At 45.7% G+C, this 7500-nt stretch overlaps 1 non-coding gene across 1 annotated transcript in view; it reads right to left on the bottom strand.

Moving 5' to 3' along the window:
• LOC136875170 (small subunit ribosomal RNA) overlaps positions 1-230 on the bottom strand; it is a 1925-nt gene extending 1695 nt beyond the window's left edge. The window contains exon 1 of the ribosomal RNA XR_010860409.1: positions 1-230. This exon is cut by the window's left edge and continues 1695 nt beyond it. This is a non-coding gene — a ribosomal RNA (small subunit ribosomal RNA).
• Positions 231-7500: the final 7270 nt, after the last annotated feature.

A 7500-nucleotide genomic window follows, 5' to 3' on the forward strand; every position in this document is an offset into this window, starting at 1 on the left:
CCGATTGATTTTGATCTAATAAAAGCGTCCCTTCCACTTCTGGTCGGGACTCTGTTTGCATGTATTAGCTCTAGAATTACCACAGTTATCCAAGTAAAGTGGTACGATCTAAGGAACCATAACTGATTTAATGAGCCATTCGCGGTTTCACCTTAATTTGGCTTGCACTGAGACATGCATGGCTTAATCTTTGAGACAAGCATATGACTACTGGCAGGATCAACCAGGGAGCTGGCTGGCTCGAGAGCCGAAACCGAGCGTCGTAGCCCGCCGCCGACGAGTGCGGCCTGCGGGACACAGACTTGCTTTGCTCTGTTGGCCGACCGAGTGGCCGCCAACTAAAATTTCATAGGCCGCCGAGCACGGGCTCTCACCCGGCCGGACGGGCCTTCACTAGGGATCGGGTCCCTTCACCATCCATCGTCACATCTCCACTTCGACCGCTGCCGAGGTCGGCAGGACCGTACGAGAGGCGTACGATGCTACATTTTCACGCCCGAGCAAGGGCGAGCGGTTACCAACATTACTGAGCGCCGCATATGAGCATGAACACTGGGTGTGCAGAGGCTCGCAGCATTGCAGTCGCGGGCAGGCAAGCTGCCGCTCTCAGTGTATCGGGCGGCGAGTATCTCAGGGTACTAAGGGGGTCCGGCAGATCACAAAATGGCCTCCACAGCGCCAGCGCCCGGCCGCCGCTTCGACCAAACTGGGCAGTCCGCGTGCGGGTGCGACCCATATGGCGATGTGAAGTGGTATCGTAAATTACGATAACCATTCCAGGGTGATGTAATCCGGACGGGTGCACTGCGTGATGATGGATTTAATGCCAAATAGAAAGTAATTAAGAAGAGATTAGGGAAAAGGTCGCGACCGAAAGCTTTCTTCGCTTACGCTGCCTGAACTGTCAGCGTTAGGCCCAAGGTGTAAGCGTACGAATTGTAGAGCGTAAAAAGCTGTACAAAAATGTCCGCGACGGCATACATCTATTTCCAACCCTTTACCCCCTACAAGCGGCCATCCGGATAAAAAATGAGCACCTTCAAATTAAAAAGTTTTTCCGAGATAGTTCACGAATTTTCCAAACAAGATAAATCGTTCATCCTCCGTTAGAGCTGTATAGGGAAGACAACAACCTTTAAAGTACATTTGTGTGTGTGCGTGTGTGTGCGTGCGTGCGTGCGAACGTGTGTGTGTGTGCGCGCGCGCGTGTGTGTGTGTTAAGACAGACCGAGCAGACCAACAGCCAAGGTAATGACCACCAGACTTATTTTTCTGTAGCTACCCCCGCAGACTTACACGAGGGGAAGGTCCTTATTTCTAATTATGTAACCAACCTTTCCTGAAATGTAAATTTTCGTTCAGCTTTTGTAAAATTTCATAAAGTTTTCAACTGCAAACCGCGGATAGAGAGTGCTTCACCATCTCGAGTTCCCTTCAACTTAGTTTGAGGCGACTACGATTTTGTGACTGTTTTTCTTTCCTGTAATGTATTAAATTAACCTCCATTCGAGTCACCACAGTAGATTGGGCTTAGCCCCTGTATCACTGGGCCGGGAGCCCCGTTAGGATTTTATTCTTCAATATCTAGGAGTATACGCGTCCATTCATTTTGTGTTCGGGCCATTAATTTAACCCGTTATTCTTATTCCACAAAGGTCCAGTAGGTTGGCTATTAGATACCCCTGCGTACTAACTTTTGTTAATTGTAAATTGTGCCTGGAGAGGCCAGATATTGTAAGGGGTTGTGTAAGTTTGCCCTTAGCGAGCTGTAAGTGATTAGTTAAAGTTGGAGAACAGGTAAGCTCTTTTACCGTGTTTCCTAAATTCAACTGCAATATTGAGGTGCTTCTCTGGAAGGCTGTGAAGTTGTTGGAGCAAAGTGCTCTTAAATTGTCTAAACATAAGAGAGTTTGCAAAATTTTGTAAACCGGATCTGGTATCTCAGAATTTGTAAACTAAGAGCTTGAAGCCCCGATCTGTAAAATTCCCTAATCTGGGGTTTTCCAGTTATTGTTTCAAGATGGCTATTTGTACCTGTCACTTTATTAGTTCACCAAGTGAAAAGTGTGTTAAGTTTGAGATTCTAAAAGAAATGTAACCTATGTTAAAGTTTTAAGTTAATTTTTGGTATAGTAGTTAGACCCATTCCACCCAGCACCTTCTTTCACCTCTTTCTGCTCCAAGGATTTCTCCGTCACAATAATAATAATAGTTCCGAGGTTATGGTGGAACAGCAGGGAGTAGGCAATGTGTAATAAGACGACGCAGACTAGTAGACGGGGCAATTGCATGATGGTCTGGGTTCCAGCTCAGCGATTCGCCACGCAAAGAATGTGAAGGAACACATTGCGATAGAGGTTTAGGTGGGTATGTCATCTGACCCACGGCTGTGGCTGATAGCGGCATCATGGGTGGAAGGGGTTCCCTCATTACCAGGGGATGCCGTGATCAGCCAGTTGCTTTCCTTTTTGCTTTTGTTTTTAGATGTATGCAGTATAACTTTAGATTTAGCGAAGGGTGGTGCAGCTTACGGTCCGGCTTTCCGCCTCTACTGCGACACCAAGTTAGAGTAGTGAAGAGTGGTGCTGCTTACGGTCTGGTTAACCGCCTCTGCAGCGCCTCCAAATTAGTTAGAGTACTGGAGTTAGTGGTTTTATAGTAGATATGGTTTGTTTAGTGTAGGGTGGCGTTGCCCATGGCATGGTTATCCGCCTGTGTGACGCCACTAAATTAGAAGGGTATGTGGTTAGTAGTTTAAGGGGCGTAGATTAGTGATTGTTTGTCTAAAGTTTTGTTTTGTTGTTTCTGTGTATTTATTGCCTGTAATGTATTGCACCCTTGTCGCGTGACAAGGGTCCTAAAGTTCTCCTTCCCCCTCCCCTTCTTCTTCTTCTGCTTTGTTACTAATATTATTAATGAATTTGTTTCCGTTCCCCTTCGATTGTGGTAACGGTCCGACATAGTCCATAGGCATTCCATGGGGCAAGACGGTTAATGCTATAGCAATAGCCCAAGCTTAGTGGACAAGGTGGACTTACTAAGCAAGCAAGATTTAAAATCATTCACCATTTCCCTAATTTCACAGCCCACACCCTTCCAAATAAACATCCCTCGGATCGTATGTTAACTTCTCTAGTTTTCTTTTCTTTTCTTTTCTTTTCTTTTCTTTTCTTTTCTCTGTAAGGACGACTGAAGAACAAGAAGAGAATGCTATACAGGAGGGTCATAAATTCTCCTTTCTCCTCCTCTCTTACCCCTCTTCTTCTTATTCCTTATCAACACCTACTTCTTAAGGAAGATTGAAGAATAAAAAGGATTTAGCGGGTCTTAAAATTCCCTTCTCCTTCTCTTCGTTTTATCTTTTAATTCCTCCTAGCATGTATCCCGCGAGCGTGCAGTTTCCGCATTGCAGGGATAGTATTTACAGTGTTGATGACGATTCGTACGGTGATGATGATGATGGCAAAAGTGCTCTATTTTTTTGTTCGTTACCTTATTCAGTAAAGAGAGAAAATAAAATATTCTCAAATTTTAGTAAATTTACTTGATCCTAATAAGTCGGTTCACCAGCCACCACCCCACCCCCCCCCCTTTCGAACCAATGCGCATCTCCCCAGTCTGCTCCGCGGAAATCACAGTACAACTAAAACAAAATAATAATCATAATAATAAAGATAATTCCGAAGCACAATTCGCGGCGAATAATTCTGTTTTAAATTTGCACTAAACGAAGTTTAAAAAATCGTCGTTCGTATGGTTCTTCTTCTCTTCTTGTAATTCTTTGTAATTTCTCTTTTCCTCTTCTTCTTAAGGAGGACTGAACAAGTAGAGAAAATATACAGGAGGGTCTTAAAACATTCATTCCTCCATGTCGTTATCTCTTCTTCTTCTTCTTCTTCTTCTTCTTCTTCTTCTACATTTTCCTTAACATCATCATACTACTTTTTAGGAAGTTTGAAGAAGAAGAGAAAATATACAGGAGTGTCTTAAAATTCTGCTTCCACCTTGTCTTTCTCTTCTTCTCCGTTAACGTCTTCTTAAGGAAGATAGGAGAACAAGAAGAGAAAATAAACAGGAGGGTCTTAAAACGTTCCTTCCTCCTTGCCGTTTTCTCTTCTTATTCTTCTTCTTCTTTCTCTACAACATCATCATATTACTTATTAGGAAGATTGGAGAGGAAGAGAAAATATACAGGAGGGTCTTAAAAATCTGCTTCCACCTTGTCTTTTTCTCTTCTTCTTCGTCACCTTCTTCTTTACAAAGACTGAAGAACAAGAAGAGATAATATAGAGGGGGGGTCCAAAAGTATTCCTATTATTTTCTTCTTCTTCTTCTTCTCCTTCTTCTTCCCCTTCTTCTACTTGAGGAACGTTGAAGAACAAGAAGAGAAAAATATACAGGAAGTTCTTACAATTCTGCTTCCTCCTAGTTTTCTCTTCTTCTTCTTCTGCTTCTTCTTCTTCCTTTTCTTCTCCTGCTTATGATGATTATTATTCCTTAACATCTTCTCAGGAAAGATTGGAAAAGAAGAAGAGAAAACATAGAGGATGGTCTTTTAAATGGTCCTTCCTCTTCCTCTTCTTCTACTTTCCTTCTGCTCCTTCGTTATCTTCTTTTCTTTTCTCCTTAAGGAAGACTGAATAACAAGAAGAGAATGCTATACAGGAGGGTCATTAGTTCTCCTTCCTCCTCCTCTCTTACCCTTCTTATTCCTTATCTACACCTACTTCTTAAGGAAGATTAAAGAATAAGAAGGAATTACCGGGTCTTAAAATTCCCTTCTCCTTCTTCTCTTCGTTTTGTCTTTCAATTCCTCCTAGCATGTATCCCGCGAGCGTGCAGTTTCCGCATTGCAGAGATAGTATTTACAGTGTTGATGGCGATTCGTACGGTGATGACGATGATAATGGCAAAAATGCTCCATTTTTTGTTCATTACCTTCTTCAGTAAAGAGAGAAAATGAAACATTCTCAAATTTTAATAAATTTACTTGATAATAATAAGTCGGTTCGCCAGCATCCCCCCCCCCCCCTTCGACCGAAAGCGCATCTCCCCAATCTGCTCCACGGAAATCACAGTACAACTAAAACAAAATAATAATCATAATAATAAAGATAATTCCGACGCACAATTCGCGGCGAAGGATTCTCTTTAAAATTTGCATAAAACTAAGTTTTAAAAAATTTCTTCTCGAGTAAATACATTCAGATAAATTTTATAACCTGTAATTATGAAATACACATTATACATGAGAATGTCACATTAACTAAAGTAATTGTTGCCATGCACAACACTGAAAATATCTCCCCATGCAATAAATCTTGGCTACTAATAATGAATCATTCACTCACTCACCCTAGCTGGCAGCATTTCAGCCGATCACGTTGCCGACGACGGAAGCTGTACTTCCTCGGCCAGCGCGGCTCTCCTCCCGGCCAGCAGCCTCGCGGAGCATGTCAGCCCGACCATTCCAGCCATCAGCCTATGCGCGATGGCAGCTGCCCTGGCCGTCAGAGCTGCCCGACCGGCGCGGAAGCTTCTCGACGTCGTTCCACGTAATGACAGTCACCCAAGACTCGGCCTGCGACCACAAACACTATTATTAATAAATTTAGTAATCATACTGATGACATAAATGAATCCGAGTAATTCATGCATATAATATAAAATAATAATAATAATAATAATAATAATAATAATAATAATAATAATAATAATAACAACAATAAAATAATCATCACCATGACAAAACGCTCACTTTTAATTACCGGTAAATTGGCTTGCCCCGCCGGATGCGCACTCACGGCTACGATAAGATAGGCAGGGCTACTCCCGCCGTTTTCACCCACTCAGGTCCCTGCAGATCAACCGAGCTACACCCGGGCCCCGAATGCTACACAGTGGTTAGCCCTAAGCCAGGCCACCTTTGCACCCGAAATGAAGGTTGTAGTATTTTGTTTACCGCGCTTTGAGCGATTACAGCTGTCGCGTACCTTAAGAGAGGCCCATCTACTCCAGCTGTTTACACGCTATCGGGTACCTTAAGAGAGTCCAGGCTACTCCCGCCGTTTACCCGCGCCTGGCCACAATAAGATAGGCAGGGCTATGCTTTGAGCGATTACAGCTGCCGGGTACCTTAAGAGAGTCCAGGCTACTCCCGCCGTTTACCCGCGCCTGGCCACATTAAGATAGGCAGGGCTACGCATTGAGCGATTACAGCCGCCGCGTACCTTAAGAGAGTCCCATCTACTCCCGCCGTTTACCCGCAATCGGGTACCTTAAGAGAGTCCAGGTTACTCCCGCCGTTTACCCGCGCCTGGCTACATTAAGATAGGCAGGGCTACGCATTGAGCGATTACAGCCGCCGCGTACCTTAAGAGAGTCCCATCTACTCCCGCCGTTTACCCGCGCCTGGCCACATTAAGATAGGCAGGGCTATGCTTTGAGCGATTACAGCTGCCGGGTACCTTAAGAGAGTCCAGGTTACTCCCGCCGTTTACCCGCGCCTGGCCACATTAAGATAGGCAGCGCTACGCATTGAGCGATTACAGCCCCCGCGTACCTTAAGAGAGTCCCATCTACTCCCGCCGTTTACCCGCGATCGGGTACCTTAAGAGAGTCCAGGTTACTCCCGCCGTTTACCCGCGCCTGGCCACATTAAGATAGGCAGGGCTACGCATTGAGCGATTACAGACCCCGCGTACCTTAAGAGAGTCCCATCTACTCCCGCCGTTTACCCGCGATCGGGTACCTTAAGAGAGTCCAGGTTACTCCCGCCGTTTACCCGCGCCTGGCCACATTAAGATAGGCAGGGCTATGCTATGAGCGATTATAGCTGCCGGGTACCTTAAGAGAGTCCAGGCTACTCCCGCCGTTTACCCGCGCCTGGCCACAATAAGGTAGGCAGGGCTATGCTTTGAGCGATTACAGCTGCCGGGTACCTTAAGAGAGTCCAGGTTACTCCCGCCGTTTACCCGCGCCTGGCCACATTAAGATAGGCAGGGCTACGCATTGAGCGATTACAGACCCCGCGTACCTTAAGAGAGTCCCATCTACTCCCGCCGTTTACCCGCGATCGGGTACCTTAAGAGAGTCCAGGTTACTCCCGCCGTTTACCCGCGCCTGGCCACATTAAGATAGGCAGGGCTATGCTATGAGCGATTATAGCTGCCGGGTACCTTAAGAGAGTCCAGGCTACTCCCGCCGTTTACCCGCGCCTGGCCACAATAAGATAGGCAGGGCTATGCTTTGAGCGATTACAGCTGCCGGGTACCTTAAGAGAGTCCAGGTTACTCCCGCCGTTTACCCGCGCCTGGCCACATTAAGATAGGCAGGGCTACGCATTGAGCGATTACAGACCCCGCGTACCTTAAGAGAGTCCCATCTACTCCCGCCGTTTACCCGCGATCGGGTACCTTAAGAGAGTCCAGGTTACTCCCGCCGTTTACCCGCGCCTGGGCACATTAAGATAGGCAGGGCTACTCACGCCGTTTTCGCCCT

The sequence above is a fragment of the Anabrus simplex genome, chromosome 5 (genome assembly GCF_040414725.1).
Source record: "Anabrus simplex isolate iqAnaSimp1 chromosome 5, ASM4041472v1, whole genome shotgun sequence".
Classification (NCBI taxonomy): Eukaryota; Metazoa; Arthropoda; class Insecta; order Orthoptera; family Tettigoniidae; genus Anabrus; species Anabrus simplex.